This window comes from Dreissena polymorpha, chromosome 1 (assembly GCF_020536995.1).
Source record: "Dreissena polymorpha isolate Duluth1 chromosome 1, UMN_Dpol_1.0, whole genome shotgun sequence".
In the NCBI taxonomy this organism is placed as follows: domain Eukaryota; kingdom Metazoa; phylum Mollusca; class Bivalvia; order Myida; family Dreissenidae; genus Dreissena; species Dreissena polymorpha.
Genome location: NC_068355.1, coordinates 185269210 through 185287344, shown reverse-complemented (window position 1 = coordinate 185287344; position 18135 = coordinate 185269210). Strand labels below are relative to the sequence as shown.

The 18135-nt window shown below is 35.7% G+C and overlaps 2 protein-coding genes across 2 annotated transcripts in view; one reads left to right on the top strand and one right to left on the bottom strand.

Annotated features, from left to right (window-relative positions):
* Nucleotides 1-18135, top strand: part of LOC127864233 (uncharacterized) — a 258553-nt gene that overhangs the window by 89796 nt on the left and 150622 nt on the right. The gene's annotated exons all lie outside the window — the stretch shown is intronic.
* The window catches only part of LOC127864225 (uncharacterized), a 94574-nt gene that overhangs the window by 59961 nt on the left and 16478 nt on the right, over nucleotides 1-18135 (bottom strand). The window lies entirely within an intron of this gene.

Below are 18135 nucleotides of genomic sequence, written 5' to 3'. Positions count from 1 at the left end.
AATGATGGTGAACAAATGTTTCAAATTATTTTAAAATCTCACAATGATCGACAAAGTTATGGCCGGGACAAGCTTGTTCCGCCCGCCCGCCAGCCCGCCCGCCCGCCCGCCAACATTCGTCAATCTAATAACCAGTTTTTTCCTTCGAAAAACCTCGTTAACAACGATTATCTATTTATAGTTACACAGTATGTATGAAGATTGGAGTACAATAATTCGGAAAACCTGGTTAACAACGATTATCTATTTAAAGTTACACTGTATGTATGAAGATTGGAGAACAATAATTAAAGAGACACTCATTCTTCATATTCATAAAAAAAAAGGCAAGCAATTTGAGTTTACTGATTAAATCATTAAGAGTGAAAGGTCTTAAATATTAACGGACTGAACACAATCATAACATTTAAGCGAGCAGATGAATAATGCACTTGCTAAAAAGATCAACTCTTTTTTTAGGGAACAAAATCTTAATGATCTAGAATAAGTGCTATATCCCAAGAAGAACTCGGTCAAATAACTTGGTCAGTGGACAATGTCCACTAGACATTGAAAATACACAAAAGAACACTGAACTATGACCAATCACAACACTTTTACACAGTAATCGAAATAAAATATTTAAACCAGTAAACAGTTCAAAACAGCATAATTTATTAATCGAACAATCAAGAAATTTGCACTAAACTGGTATGAAAATTGCTGTTAAAACTAATATTTTAAGAAACTGATAGTTAAGAGTGACAGTGACAGAAGAATATCCATCAATATTTAAACTAGACACACTGGTTACGAATCAATGAAATACTTTACAGTTCTTCTCAATGGACAGCAGGGAGGGCCTCTTCAGGAGTCAGGACATCAGTGAGCATTTCATGAATTTGGAACCAAAAATAATCTCTAGTGTGTTAACCGTGTAAAATTTTGACAACGGACAATGCATGTTTAACAATGGGCAAAATGTCATCACAAAAGCTAACAGTCAACACATTGTGTTAGTGTTAGCTAAGAAGAACATATTAAGCTAGGTGCATATGTGTATGAATTAACAGAGCAGTGTGAACAGGGTTTTTATTCAACATACTAGTATTAGTAAATAGGCTGTTTCACTATAATAATACAATCAAAAGTGTACACATTTAATCTTCTGAAAAGAAACTTGTTGACTAAACAGGGGTTTTTATTTGATAAAAGCAAAATACTTTGTCAAGTGCATACTCACAATGAGGGTATTGTTCTAAGTCTATATATGTTTCCGACATCACTTAGTTAGGATTGAACACTTCTCACAATCAACCGACCAGCTGTCAATAATCTTCCTTGTTAAAAAGAACACTAATGGTTTTGAAGCAGCGGTTAAAGTGTGCTGACATGACTAAGTATTAAAATCTTCCTGCTGCAGTACATAGATGGTGTATATGTAGAGGATGAATATTAAATTCTTACAATTGTAATGTTATCATAGCAAATTCAACTAAAAGCTTCTATATATTTTACAATTTTGGTGTTTTAAACTTCAAATTGGCATTGATAAGTCAATGTTAACTTCATAATGTAGTATCCCTGTTTTATGCAAAGTTACTATTGATGAAAATATTAAAATAAGTACATGTAATTTCCATGTGAGTCAGCAAATTAGAATTTTATCAAATAATATATTATGTTAAAAGGTACTACATGTTGTGTATAGATGATTGCTGCCGAATGTAGTTTAACCCTTTACCACTTAGATACACTTTCAAATTGACTCATTTGAAGTCCATTTGAAAGTTAAATTAAATACAATACATTTCTTACTAGTTTTAAGTTTTAAAGGCTTCATTTCCAACCATGAGCCACTGATAAGCAGCAAACAGCATAAAACCTGAAGAGCCTGCGAGTTACTCGCAGGCTGTTCAGGTTGTATGATGGTTGCAAAAGCCATTTCCACTTTGCTTCTTATTTGGGAAAGGGTTAGCAACACCAAGAACATTACAAAAACATAACCTAGCGGAAATATAATTACAGAACAAGTTCATTTTTCTGGTATTATACATGATAGAAAAATGCTGTAGTATACTATCAATAACATAATGATTTCAGCACATTTTAAATATATTGCGTCAATAAATGGTATATAAAACTGTGTCCACTGGGATCTCTTTTATTTCAAGTGGCATGATATTAAGACACTTGATTGAGGTTTAAAAATATATTAGCTAGATCTCTAATGTACGTTGCCATAGAGGTGACATTTACTCCTCTTTTGTTTTAAATGCAATCCTCCTTTTCTATCTTGTTCCCACGACATAATAACTCGATGGAACAAGTTAGCTATGTCGTGGGAATGACTTACTAAGTCGACATAAAACAATATACTGCACTCCTCTTTTATTTAGTTTTGCACTCCTCTGTTTTCTATATTGATTTTTCCCTGCACTAAGTAAGCCGTTCCCACCACATAGCTGACTCGTAACATTCCCACGAAAAATAAGTCGATCCCTTCAGTCGTTTAGCTGACAGCCAATAACCACATTAGCTAAAACTATTTTTAGAGGACCAAAATACAAGATGCAAGGAATATACTAAAGCAAAGAATATTTAACAGTCATTTTGTTATACAAATTGTGTGAACCTCTTTTTGTGACCAGCTTATACAACTGCATTCAAATTTAAACCACTGTTGTAGAGAATCACTATGCATTTACAACATTAGACATAAATTTACAAAACCTAAGTGACAAGCCCGTTCAGAATATAACATGTATAAGAAGTTTTTGGTCTGTCTAAGTGTTTAACCCTTTGCATGCTGGGAAATTTGTCGTCTGCTAAAATGTAATCTGCTGAATTTCTAAAATTAGCATTTTCTTCAATTTTTTTTCAAAGAATACTATCAGAATAGCAAACAGTTTGGATCCCGATGAGACGCCACGTTCTGTGGCGTCTCATCTGGATCCAAACTGTTTGCAAAGGCCTTTAAAATTCGGTTCCCGCACTGAAAGGGTTAAAAGGATGTGGTCCATGGAGTGTGGAATGTAATCTAGACTTCAGGATCATAACTAACATTAAGGATGTTAGTCAACATAAACAATTATAAACCTATTGGCTTTGCATGTTGGGGGCACTGATGGTGCATAGTATGTTGATACTTATAAAATCTACATAAACCATGTGACCCTTAACCATTCAGACCAAGTTTAATTTGACTAAGTTAAACAAAATATAGCATTTATAGTGTCTATAAGCTTTTTCTAAGAATTAAAATGGTAACCTAAGTTTTTAATACACTTAACTTAGAATTGACAGTTTTTGTGATATTGCTATGATACAAATTCGGACCAATTAATCATAAGGGTAGCTTCTAAAGTTTCAACAATTTTTGCGTAACCTTTAACCTGTTGACCAGTTTTTATATCCATTGACCCAAATTTTACCGAGACCTAAATATTTTTCAGATAAACAGTTTTATTTCTATAGTGAAATTATGTGCATGAATTCGCTTGGAATATGTTTTAATTTGCCATATCTTAATGTCGGAGTTTGCTTTACTAGATCTGTACTGTAACTGTGATCTACTTTTAGTGATTTTTTTCACCCAATTGGGAAGGGGTCCGGTACACATGCCCTTGAGAATTTTTCGCGTCATTAAATCATCAGATTGGGAAAAAATGAGTCGCAAAATCTTCCAATTGGGAAAATCAAGTTGTGAATTGTACCAATTGAACAATGGTATTTTAATGAATTTGCCTACACCATCTTAAACTTGTACAACTGTTTCCAGTGTTTCATGGGCACCATTGCTCGGTGCATGACTTTGTCATCAACAGTCTCAAGTATCATAGGACTTGCACAAATAGCTTCAACATGTTCGTCGTCAATCTGCATTTGGCTACTGTCATCTTGGACAATATTTGTTGCAATTTGTGTGTGGTGTTGTCATGAAAACACATTTATTTATGCAAGATCATGAACAAAGTCCCAAAAATATCAAAAGTGTGAAATTTTAGTCACAATCTCCTCAAAATGTTACAAACAATAGTAACATAGAAATTGTAAAATTATGTTTCTATGCATAGATATAGTACAATATTATCATACTTTCTTTGGCTGGGCACTTTTGCTTTCAAAAAATAAAATCATATATCATATGAGCAACATTATTCTGACAGGTTAACTACATGTATTGTCAATGATCCATAGTCAATACTTTTGACAAACACTAAAACGTTGTCTATGTTATGTCTATTGTTTGGTTTGACACATTAGTAATACATTGAATTTAGTTATCTTGTGAAAAATATGAGCCATATACTGTTTCCAAGTTTAAACCCTTTGTCAATAACTATTGTTCCATGTCACATGCCTGCAGGAGTCCCTACAAATCATAAATACTTACAATGTCTGAAATGTTAAAAGGATCTTTTCACGTTTTGGTAAATTGACAAAACTGAAAAAAGTTGTTTCAGATTCGCAAAGTTTTTTTGTTTTTTTTTTATATTTGTGAGGAAACAGTTATACTGAACATTAACCATGGTCTAATATAGCCATTATATGCATCTTTTCACAAATTAACAAGATGCGTTTGTGAAACACAATGTCCCCCTATATGACGTTTGACCTTGTAGGATGACCTTGACCTTGACCCTTCACCACTCAAAATGTGCAGCTCCATGAGATACACATGCATTTCAAACATAAAATTGCTAGCTTCAATATTGCAGAAGTGACATTACATGAGCAATTTTGAGCCATATATTTGACCTTGAAGGATGACCTTGACCTTTTACCACTCAAAATGTGCAGCTCCATGAGATACACATGCATGCCAAATATGAAGCTGCTATCTTAAATATAGCAAAAGTTATTGCAAAATGTTAAAGTTGGCGCAAACCAACCAACCAACAGACCAACCAACGGACCAACAGACCAACAGACGGGGCAAAAACAATATGTCCCCCACTACTATAGTGAGGGACATAAAAACCTGAAAATTATAAAGCTTTGCAACGCGAAACGATTGAATAATTTGGAGAGTTCAGTTGTTGTTGTTTAATTTTGTGAATCTAGAAGATTGCTTGTATAAAGTATAATATACACCTCTTATCTACACTTGACAGGATGGCTGAGCGGTCTAATTGGTTTTTACTACAGGACTCAAGGGGTCACCGGTTGGAGCCGTGTAACGGGCTACTTTTTTCCTAATTTTAAATTTTATTCTTGATTTTTTAATGGAGCTTTTTAGATCCAATATTTACATTTATCAATATAAAGCATTTAATGACAAACTTCCAAACATGCTAAAATCTGTGAAAAGGCCCTTTTAATGCATTTCATGAAAATGCAATTTAATCAATTTGAAAAGAAATGATTCAAACAATATTTAAACTTATAAATGGATAAGAATACAAAATCAACTCCTAATTGCTGCACTTGTCTCGCTATCGGTCATCACTACATTAATTACTTATGCCTTTTCAGTGTCGTCACATGATCTTTCTTATTCGATGCTATTCCCCTTGTAAAAGTGCATGCTTTAATCTTACCGTAATTTCTTTAGAGTGAATCTAGACTGACATTTTTTATCAAAGGATCTCAAGTTTTACAATACGATTTTCTTATGGTTTAATGCAATGGTGTGGTTTATAAGCCGTGCTTACATTACAACACTGGTTTCACCAGTTATAAACTTGTTATTCCTTACTGACAGACAGATGGACAGACTGATAGGCGGACTGATAAACTGACGCACGGACTATGTCAAAACTATATCACTCCGCCTTGTGCATTTAAACAAGTATGGCCTGTTACCTGAGTAGGAAACCCAATTTGCAAAATCAGAAATACAAACAAAAAACAGCAACATATATTGCGCTTTTGAATGTAAAATGTATGTATGTTTTTGACAGTGTTAAGCTTAAAAGTTCATGTCAAACAGTTTAGAAAGGCTGTTTTTTTGTAACACATTGTGAATATATATTTGAACTGTAAAATGCTTGCATCAAAACTGTGAGATGGCTGACCCAGGCCACAATCAAAGACGTTAAAAAGGCCCTACAACATTTTCATGGTTTTGATTGCAGAATAACTCCATGATTTATTGCAGTGTAGCCACATGATTTATCCCAAAACATCCTTTAATTTTATACTTTGTCTACAGTAAATAGGTGGTGGTGGTGGTAGAGTGATAATTAATGAAAGCAAAGATAAAAATGATAATGTTAATTGCAGTTGAATTTTAAATTTGTTAAAATTCACTTAAGACTACAATTTAGACCATAACGTTTGCTCAAGACAATTTTATAAGGCTTGTATCGAGATATGAAAACCATTGAAACAAGGGCTGTTTGTAAAACCTGCATGCCCCCCATATGGGCTGTGCGTTGTACTGGCAGCCATTGTGTGAATACGTTTTTTGTCACTGTGACCTTGACCTTTGACCTAGTGACCTGAAAATCAATAGGGGTCATCTGCGAGTCACGATCAATGCACCTATGAAGTGTCATGATCCTAGGCAAAAGCGTTCTTGAGTTATCATCCGAAAATCATTTTACTATTTCAGGTCACCGTGACCTTGACCTTTGACCTTGTGATCTCAAAATCAATAATGGTCATCTGTGAGTCATGATCAATCTACCTATGAAGTTTAATGATCCTAGGCGTATGCGTTCTTGAGTTATCATCCGGAAACCATTTTACTATTTCATGTCACCGTGACCTTGACCTTTGACCTAGTGACCTCGAAATCAATAGAGGTCATCTGAGAGTCATGATCAATCTACCCATGAAGTTTCATGATCCTAGGCGTATGCGTTCTTGGGTCACCGTGACCTTGACCTTTGACCTAGTGACCTTAAAATCAATAGGGGTCATCTGCAAGTCATGATCAATGTACCTATGAAGTTTCATGATCCTAGGCCCAAGCGCTCTTGAGTTATCGTCTGACAACCACCTGGTGGACGGACCGACAGACAGACAGACACATTTTACTATTTCGGGTCACCATGACCTTGACCTTTGACCTCAAAATCAATATGGGTCATCTGCGAGTCATGATCAATCTACCCATGAAGTTTCATGATCCTAGGCCTAAGCGTTCTTGAGTTATTATCCGGAAACCATTTTACTATTTCGGGTTACCGTGACCTTGACCTTTGACCTAGTGACCTCAAAATCAATAGGGGTCATCTGAGAGTCATGATCAATCTACCTCAGCCCGTCTGTAGATCTGCCAAAGTCATTAGCACTTTTCTATGGAATTCCATAGAAAATATTATGGAATTCTACGGAAATAGATGAAAATCCATGGAATTTGATGGAATTCCATCCACTTGCCAATTTTCCATCTGAAGCTGTTATGGAATTCCACGGAATCTCGACTTAAATTCCATGCATTTCCACGGAATGTATGGAAAACACCATGGAAAGTTGGACTTAGCCATTTTTTTCAACGGAAATCATTATGGAAAATAACTTATACATTTTCTTGGATGGAAATCAATGGAAAATAACTTAGAAAATTTTCGCTGGTTGTCTGAAATGTATTTGTAGTTTAATACATGTATGAATTTATTTGCATCATGTATTTTGTATTTAAAATAATATGCAATAAAGATAATTATAAATTTGTTCTAGAAATTGGAACAGTTCTGGAACTGTTCCATATTTGTGTTCTAAAACGTATGTTCTGGAATTGTTCCAAAACAGTTTTTTTAGAATAAATCCAGAACATTTGTGGAAAATGGCTTAGGACTGAAACTGTTCCAATAATTTCAAGAACCTTTTTAGAACATTTCAAGGACAAAATATGGTCAAAAATTTCTAAAAATGTTTTAAAATGCAGTTCTAGAACACATCTAGAACGCTTTAAGAACCAGTAAGTTCTACAAAAGTTCTAATGGGGAATAAGAACACATATAGAACACCTTACACTTACAAATAGCCAAATATACTTCATAGTAGCGACAGCAGCAGCAGCAGTAGTAGTAGTAGTTGTAGATGTAGTAGCTGTATTAGTAGTAGTAGTTGTTGTTGTTGTAGTAGGTGTTGTTGTTGTAGTAGATGATGTAGTAGCAGTAGTGTTTTTTATATCAGTAGAGGTTGTGGTGGTAGTAGTAGTAGTAGAAGTAGTAGCATTAACAGTTTCTGTAGCAATAGTAGTAGCAATAGAAGTAGCAGTAGTAGCAGTTGTTGCTGTAGTAGCAGTTGTTGCTGCTGCTGTTGCTGCTGTTGTTGTTGATGCTGTTGTTGCTGCTGTTATTGTTGCTGTTGTTGTTGGTGGTGGTATTGTTGATGCTGTAGTAATTAAAGTAGTAGTTCTGCAGAAGTAGGAGTAGTTGTTACTTTCAAAGCAATTTCTACAAGTTTAAATTCCTTAACCCTGTCCAAGTGGTATACACACTGTTTTTTCTCAATATCAAACTCAGCCAGTCCAGGTTGTCAAATAACAATCTATCTGATAAGCCAAGCATGTGTTGTACATCAGATGTTGGGTATGTTTGCTGCAAATCTATTGGTTATAAGATATTACAGCCTTTTCTAATTGGCTGATTTCAAATACAGAAAGTTTACCTGTTAGATTGAAACATGAAACATGGTGGACAATGTACTGGTTTAACTTGTTAAAATAAAGTTAAAGAAATTTAACAAACAGAAGAGTTCATTAGTTTTTCCATTAAAAACACTTTCTTAAAATACTTATGTATTTATATCATTTGGAAAGTGACATGAAATATTGCTAAAGAGTGATGCATACAGTGTTTGAGCAGTCTGTCTAGGAATAGAACAACAACTGAAGGTTTGTGATTTTTATTATTTCTAAATATTCCTTTAAATTTAATCTTCTTATGACATTATTGTAGACCTTTTTATGTGATATTTGAGGTTTTAGTATGGCAAATATTAGTTTAAAAGCAGCTGTCACCCAAATTTTCACTTAGTGGAGTTTGCAGGTTGAAAAAGGAAGTAATAAGACCTATGTGGAGAAATTAATAATGTTGAATGTAGTATCGGAATTTTATCATGCAAGGTTATGGAACTGCAGGCTAAGGAAGTTTTGTACTGTGCATGTTGAGCACTCAATGCTCATTAATGGTGTTAATGTTTATTATTATCCCCCGCCATAGGCGGAGGGATATTGTTTTGGCGTTGTCTGTCCGTCCTTCCATCCTTCAGTCTGTCCGTCTTTCCATCCGTTCATAGCCATATCTTGGAAGTGCTTCGGCAGATTTCACTGAAACTTGGTATGAGTATGTATATGGATAAGAGGATGATGCATGCCAAATGGCATTGTACACCAATAGTTAATAACAGAGTTATGGCCCTTTGTATCTTGAAAAAATGCTTTTTTGTGTGTCCAAGGCCATATCCTGGAAGTGCTTTGGCGGATTTCATTGAAACCTGGTTCGAGTATATATATGGATAAGAGGATGATGCACGCCAAATGGAATTGTACACCATCTGTTAAAAATGGGGTTATGGCCCTTTGTATCTTTAAAAAATGCTTGTTTGAGTGTCAAATATAATACTTATGTGTCCAGAAGCATGTTGGCGGGGGATATCAATTCAACGGATTTGCTTGTAAATAAAAAATTAAACCAATGGAATTGGTTTTTAGGTATCTGAGTGTGCATTATCATACCAATAGAATTACACATCATTCTAATTATAGCAATAATAAATTTGTACTAATCATACCAACAAATTAAGTTATGCTTTATGCTTAGTGCTTTGCGATGTATTCACTTCGTTTTTAGTTCTCTTTCTAAAGACCATTTAACAACTTAAAATTTAAAACAATTCATGAATTACGTTCCCTATACATTTTCATTATGTGCTTTAATTAACATTGACCAGTTGATGGAAGATACTGCAGAGTTTGGCAGGGAAATAATCCAACAGCATTAAGCGGCTCTTTAAGCGCATTTACCTCTAGAGGACTTACAGGGCCACAAATTCATGGTAAATATTGTCATGCCCTGGGCTAGATAAGTTATTTAATATTAACCACCTGAAAGTATTTTGTCTTTTTGGAATTCAATATATTGGTCTAAGTCAGTTACACTTTTCTGGATCCTGGGATAACTTTAAAAGTTCTAAGTATTTTTTCATGAAACTTGAAACATGAACAGATGACAATAAGGACATTTTGCACGTCATTTCATGTTGTTTATAATGCAAGAATTCTGGTTGCTATGGCAACAAATATATTTAACAAACTTAAAATAGTGAAGTTTAACAGGTAGGGGACCATATTGCTTTGCAATCTCTTGTTATAGTTTAAATGTAAATAACTCTTTGCTTTAGACATTTTTATGATTTTTTTATTCTGTAGAGCACATGTGAGCAGTATACAATGTACCTCATACCAAAAAGGACCCGGAGGCAGTGACTGGTGTTCAATATTCTCAGAAGAAAAGGAAAATGGCAGTGGAAGACTTGGACAAACATTTTTTTAAACTAGCCTCTGTGTTAAGCCTGGCAGTCTGTGGCTGGTGACATGTTTTATTTTGGTTACTTCTTGTATAAAAAAGACCAGTTATTTATTTTGTGAATTGTATTTTGTGTTTGTTTTTTGTCTTACTTTATTTGTTTGTTTTTTTAATTTAGGAATTTGAAACTTGGATAATTGAATTAAGTCCGTGTTCAACAGTACTGAGCATAGTATAATAAATAACAAATTTACAACAGTTGTTAATTTGTTATGTATTATTATTAACTATGCTCAGTACTTGAATACTGGCTGTCTGCATGGGAATTTGTTTTCTAGAAAGTTTGTTTCAGACTTAAATATTTGAAGTTAACCTTCGGAACTTTTCTAGAATTGTACTGGAACACATCAACTAGAACTGAACTTCTGTTATCATACTGAAAGTGTTCTAGAATTAATAAGGAACAGTTGTTGAACGTTAAAATTTATGAGAAAAAACTCTAGAACAATTGTGCGTGATGTGTGTGTGCATGTAATTGTGTGTGTTTTTGAACATGTGTGAGAAAGGAAGTATACTTGTCATAAGAGAAATGTAAAATTCTACTTCTATGTTTTATATTGTGCCTTTTATAAGTTTTTCTGTTCTCACCTGTATATGCGTGCATGTTTATGGATGTGTTTTTGAATGTGTGCATGCATGCCTGTGGTTAAGAGAGTTGGTACTTTATGAAAATGTAAAACCACTCATTTTTGAATATGTACTGTGACTGCATGTGTGTGGTTAATGATTGATGCCAGATCTTGTTCTTGTTTAACTTCTATGATGAAACCTTTAGTTACATTCACATTTGTTTATCAAAATCAATAAAATGCCTTTGATCTATAATCTGTTGTTTTTTTTCTATTTTATTCCAGCTTTTTATTAAATTCCATAGCTTTTCACGGAATTCCATGGCATTCTATGGAATTCCACGGCATTCTATGGAATTCCAAGGCGTTCTATGGAATTCCACGGCGTTATATGGAATTCCACGGCATTCTATGGAATTCCTCGGCATTCTATGGAATTCCACGGCATTCTATGGAATTTCACAGCATTATATGGAATGCCACGGAATTCTATGGAATTCCACGGCATTTTATGGAATTCCATCCCATATCAAGTCTCCCTTCTGTTTTTTTCACTTCTCCATTGATTGCATGGAATCGGATGGAAAGTTAGTGCCAATACTCCACGGAATTCCATTTAACGATTTCCATAGAATTCCATATGATTCCACGGCAGATCTACAGACGGATGAAGTTTCATGATCCTAGGCATATGTGTTCTTGAGTTATCATCCGAAAACCATTTTCCTATTTCGGGTCACCGTGACCTTGACCTTTGACCTAGTGACCTCAAAATCAATAGGTTCATCTGGAAGTCATGATCAATCTACCTATGAAAATTCATGATCTTAGGTGTATGCGTTCTTGAGTTATCATCCGGAAACCATTTTACTATTTTGGGTCACCGTGACCTTGACCTTTGACCTAGTGACCTCAAAATCAATAGGGGTCATCTGCGAGTCATGATCAATCTACCCATGAAGTTTCATGATCCTAGGCGTATGCGTTCTTGAGTTATCATCCGGAAACCATTTTACTATTTCGGGTCACCGTGACCTTGACCTTCGACATATTGACCTCAAAATCAATAGGGGTCATCTGCGAGTCATGATCAATGTACCTATGAAGTTTCATGATCCTAGGCCTAAGCGTTCTTGAGTTATCATCTGACAACCACCTGGTGGACGGACGGACCGACCGACAGACCGACCGACCAACAGACAGACCGACATGAGCAAAGCAATATACCCCCTCTTCTTCGAAGGGGGGCATAAACATTTGAAATTAATGTTGTAAATTTCATGCTTATAACTCATTTCATCCTATTTCAAGAATTAAATCACCCTATTTTTCAAAGTCAATGGATGAAAACCCTATTTCCCAAATAATAATCTGGAGCACTGCTTCCATATTGCAATTACTTTACAACAACAAGCATCCATAATTCTAACTATTGACTTAACATCCTGCACCTTGCAGATATTGTTAATTGTTGGTGTGAAATCTACTTATGTTGACATGGAAGGCAGATGCAAAAAACATGAACATGCGAAAAACATAAACATGCGCAATTATATCTGCCACTAATTTACTCGCTGAATACAATTGTGGTAAGAAATCTAGGTCAAAACCTCTGGATAAGACAGCTGCAGTACAACACGAGGGTCAACACACATCCTTGTTGACTGCAAGTACTTAGAGAGTGGATTGGTGGGAAAAGCATTTAATTAGGATTGCATCCGCTTTCTGAATAAGTGCCTCTTGACTCTTGAAAACATGTTAAATATTATTAAGCACAAATCTTTCACCATCACATGATAAAGATACATAATTATGTATCTTGACAATCTATTATACAAATTACCATGTGAGCTGGTAGGGTGTTAATAGTTAAGCAGGACTTTTAACAAACATGATGAGACAGCATACTTGCACAAGAAACAGCTTTTAAGATACGCTGTATAGATCAGTATGGTACTGTCTGTAATTGGTCACTAGCCTTTAATAAATAAAATACACAATTTTGGATAGAATTGCAATTGTATAATTTAATATGAAAAACTAGACATATCATGTGCACTGTGACCAATGTGTTACAATTGTCATGATTTAAGATAAGCAAAAAACTAAAAACCTGATAGTATTAATCCAGGCCATTTAGGCCTGACTGGCCTTGAAGTTATACAAGAAAAGACACAAGGGCGATAAAGGTCCTATGGCGCTTATCTAAGACTTTATGGAACTTAAGAATTATGAGCAGGGATTTTTCGCAAGGTTTACCAAAACATGTTTAAAGAAAACTGCCCCATCATCTGGCAGCCATTTTTTGAAAACAAAAATCATGCCAAGAAATAATAATAGCACAATTTGTGTTCATGTGTTTATAAACTTTAACAATGAGTGTGTTATGGTAAACAAATGTGACTGCTGGAGTCGTCATTTTGTATTCCTATTGCCAAAAAAAAGCTGCTGCGCCTCATTATCCCCACGCTTTTTGAAAAAAAGGTGGGGATATTGTGGTGATCTCCGCCGTCCGTCCGTCCGTCCGTCTGTCCGTCCGTCCTGGCCACTATCTCCTCCTACACTAAAAGCACTAGAACCTTGAAATTTACACACATGGTAGCTATGAGCATATGTGCGACCCTGCACTATTTGGAATTTTGATCTGACCCCTGGGTCAAAAGTTATAGGGGTTGGGGTGGGGCCGCGTCAGAAATTATCACTCATTTTTTTAGGTTATTTTACATTTACTTCTTTATTTCTACACCGATTCACTTCAAATTGATACTGGACCTCACCTATGACAATACGGTCAATCTCAACCATGCATGGCCCCATTCCCAACCCTGGGGGGCCCCGCCCACATAGGCCACACCCACCAAAAATTTCCATTTACTATAATTTTTTCATTTCTACACGGATTCACTTCAAATTGATACTGAACTTTTGTTATGACATTAGGGTCAATCTCAACTATGCATGGCCCCAATCCCAACCCTGGGGCGCCCGCCCACATAGGCCACACCCACCAAAAAATTCCATTTACTATAATTTTTTCATTTCTACACGGATTCACTTCAAATTGATACTGAACTTCTCTTATGACATTAGGGTCAATCTCAACTATGCATGGCCCCATAACCAACCCTGGGGCCCCGCCCACATAGACCACACCCACCCAAAATTGCCTTTACTATAATTTCTTCATTTCTACACCGATTCACTTCAAATTGATATTGAACTTCTCTTATGACAATACAGTCAATCTCAACTATGCATGGCCCCATTACCAACCCTGGGGCGCCCCGCCCACATAGACCACACCCACCCAAAATTGCCTTTTACTATAATTTCTTCATTTCTACACCGATTCACTTCAAATTGATACTGAACCTCTCTAATGACAATACGGTCAATCTCAACTATGCATGGCACAATTACCAACCCTGGGGCGCCCTGCCCACATATGTCACACCCACCCAAAATTGCCTTTTACTATAACTTCTTCATTTCTACACCAATTCACTTCTAATTGATGATGAACTTCTCTTATGACAATACGGTCAATCTCAGCTATGCATGGCCCCATTACCAACCCTGGGGCACACCTAGGTCAAACATTCGGCGTGGGGATACGCGTCGGCCTCTGCCGCGCCATTTCTAGTTGCAGTTTTTGTTTTTTTTAACAGACAGGAACCGAATTTCACTAAGCCAATAAATAATTATATTTCATCTAGATAATTAACTAACAACACCCTAATGCAGTTTTAGTGTCACAAAAATCCAATAAATGGTTTTCTGTAAAATCATAGTATTGAGCAAACATGTATGTTAACAATCTTTGAATTATCCTAATTGTTTGATATGAAATAAGTGGTTGCATTTTATTCTTAAAGGGGCATATTTACGTTTTGGCAAATTCACACAATTTACAAAAATTGTTTCAGATTCGCAATGTTCGTTGAAGTTATGATATTTGTGAGGAAACAGTAATACTGAACATTTACCATGCTCTAAAATATCCATTATATGCATCTATAATGCTTTGCAACGCGAAACGATTGAATAATTAAGAGAGTTCTGTTGGTGTTGTTATACAGTACAGGCACCGTGTACTTAAACAAATGCCACTCGCCGCAGTGTTCATTTCACTGTGTTCGCTTACCTATTAAACACCGCGATGGGTGTTCAGATCAAATGTTGCGGGGGCCGTTAGCGATAAGGCGAACACCGCGGACCCATAATATCTACAGCGGTGTTCATCGTGTTCGCTTTAAATAAAATAATTGAACAGGAACATAATGAATTAATCCCTTTTATTTAAAAGTGATAATTAATAATGTATTTCACACCCATGCCCATGACAGTGTTTTCTGTCTTTTTAAACACCGTGTTCGCACCTAGCTGTAGGATACCGCACCTGCCATGGAGGAGTGTTAATTGAGTGTTTGATTATTCAGTGAACAGTATGAAGCCATGGAGAACTCATAACTGATTGTAGTAATCGTATTATCCCGAGTCCTTGGTTCCCCAATACATACGTGTCATCTGCAACTTTTCCTATCTTTATCCATTACTCGATAATCCCATATATCATACATGCCATACGTCCCGGATTGTCCGGGACAGTCCCGGAAATGAAGAACTTGTCCCGCTGTCCCGGAAATCTGTCAAATGTCCCGGAATTGACAAAATCCATTTATACATGTACCTAATCTTAGGCTTAACTGCACCTCGAATCTGTGTATATCTGCAGCGTCTCCATGACAATGCCTACCCGAATAGGCAGACTACGCTACGAGTCAAAATCGATCAATTAACAGGGGTCCTGTTATCATATCGATTGTCTCACGTTCGCGGTCAAACCGAAAAGGCGGCATTGTTTAATGTGGTTGTTAATTGACTTTAATCTACTACGTCATTATTTCCCGCTGCGTAAGGGCAAAGGATAGTTGTTCACACATGTGAAGTCCAACATCGCTGAGTGAAAAATTAAAAGCAGTTTATGTTCGCACGTTTCTAATGTGTGACTGTCCGGATTTTAAGTTGACGATCTACCGGTACTGTTTTGTTGTATTTGTTTTATTGTGATTGGTTGTATGTATTGTGAATTGATTTGAGTTGACGATCTACCGGTACTGTATTGTTGTAATTTTTATTACATAAATGTTATAAATGAATAGATTTCTAAAGGCGTATCAACAACTACGCGTTACACACCGGTCTTAATAACACTAACGCAGTGACGTCACCATCTATGTTTAGAACGCTTACACTGAAAACACGTGGCTTGTATCTAGTAACGGAAGTAGTAATGTTTAATTTGACGTTAATAGATCAAGTGTATTTCGGATAGGCTTTCGAACTTTTGCAATTAACGATGCGAAACAAAAAAAAACGCACCAAAAATGCATATGTCTATAAATATCGCTACATTTTATACATGTCCCGGAAAATCGGCAAAAGTCCCGGACAATTTAACTCAATGTCCCGGAATTGGTCTGAAAAATTATGGCATGTATGCCATATATGCCCAATTTCCATGTTTAAAATCAAATAATGGGTGGGTAATATACACGATAAGAGTCATAAACACAAACGTTTGCAATTTTTGAAAGTATCAAACAAATTTCGGCATATGATTCTATTTAAAAATTTGATGAAATAAGCGCCCAATCAGGACAGTTATATTGCAAAATGCGTACATCATCTGACACGGTTTGCACGCGTCGTGTACAGCTATTTAAGGTTACAATTTCTACATGAAATAAATGAATTTCTTTGTCCAGAAAAAGTGCGCAAAAATTGGCGTGGGTGTATTCATTTGTAAATAAAAAATTGTAGCGGGTACAACATTGAGATTAAATTTCCCTTAAAAGTTTAGTTGTGAATTTCAACTAAAGTACTGGGATATCTCCGAATCATTTGGTATTGACATTTCCTCTTAATAAAATATAAAACCACATCGTAACCATTACGCTGTATTCATTATTGAAACAATTATTGTATAATGTATACTGACTGCACACAAGTGTCGTAACATACTGATGCGATACGTAAATTCGAACAGTACTTAATTCGGACACAAGTAAATAAATGATTTAATACTCTCTTGATTTCTTTGAAACTCAATATTTGTTGTTAAAAAGGGCAATTGCATTGATTTACACAATATGAGTTAATGGTATTGATCTTATAAGCGCTTTATTTACTTTTTCGACTTTACGTACTGTCCGTTTTTAAGTACGCATACATGTTTACATACGTGTAATATCTACATGTAGTATATGATTTTTTTTTTTGTACATTTACATTTAAAACGCGGTCAGGCGTTTTTGTTTAAGTACACGGTGCCTGTACTGTATTGTGTGACACAACGAGGATTGCTTATATTAAGCATAAAATACTTCAGTCAATATATCAACAAGGATGGCCGAGTGGTCTAAGTGTTAGACTTTTACTCCAGGGGTCAGTGGTTTGAGCCCAGTTAAGGGTCACTTTTTTACTGGAACTGTTAGACTTTTACTCCAGGGGTCAGTGGTTGGAGCCCAGTTAAGGGTCACTTTTTACTGGAACTTTCTAGATCAAATGTTTGCTTTATCAATATAAAACTTTTAATGACAAACTACAATCAGGGTTGTCATTATGATTGTAAACAAAGGATTATTTTGGAAAAGTAACTGATTGGGCTGGGGGTCAAGGGGCCGCCTAGGCCCCTTGTAGGTCCAGGGCAAGGCTCTGTTAGGGGGTCAGGGGGGCGAAGCCCCCCGACCGAAAACGAATTATAGACATTTTAGGGACAAAATACTGCTATTCTCAGAGCATAAAAAAGTTAATGATGTCTAAAAAGAACAGAAAATTTTAAGATTTTCACATTTTTAGTATACTGTACAATGTAAAAACATATTATATTGATATATCTTTGCATGTTTCAATTCTATCAATTACCCGATAATTCAGTATTATTACGATTTCTTTTTTTTTCAAAACCAAATTACGGCCAATATTGACGATGAATGTCGTCCGCCATTTAACGCAAGTGCATATACAAATTGAATTGTGGGATTGGGGAATTCCAGTTGAACATGAGTGAATCACGTGACGCGATTTGAGAGCATTGA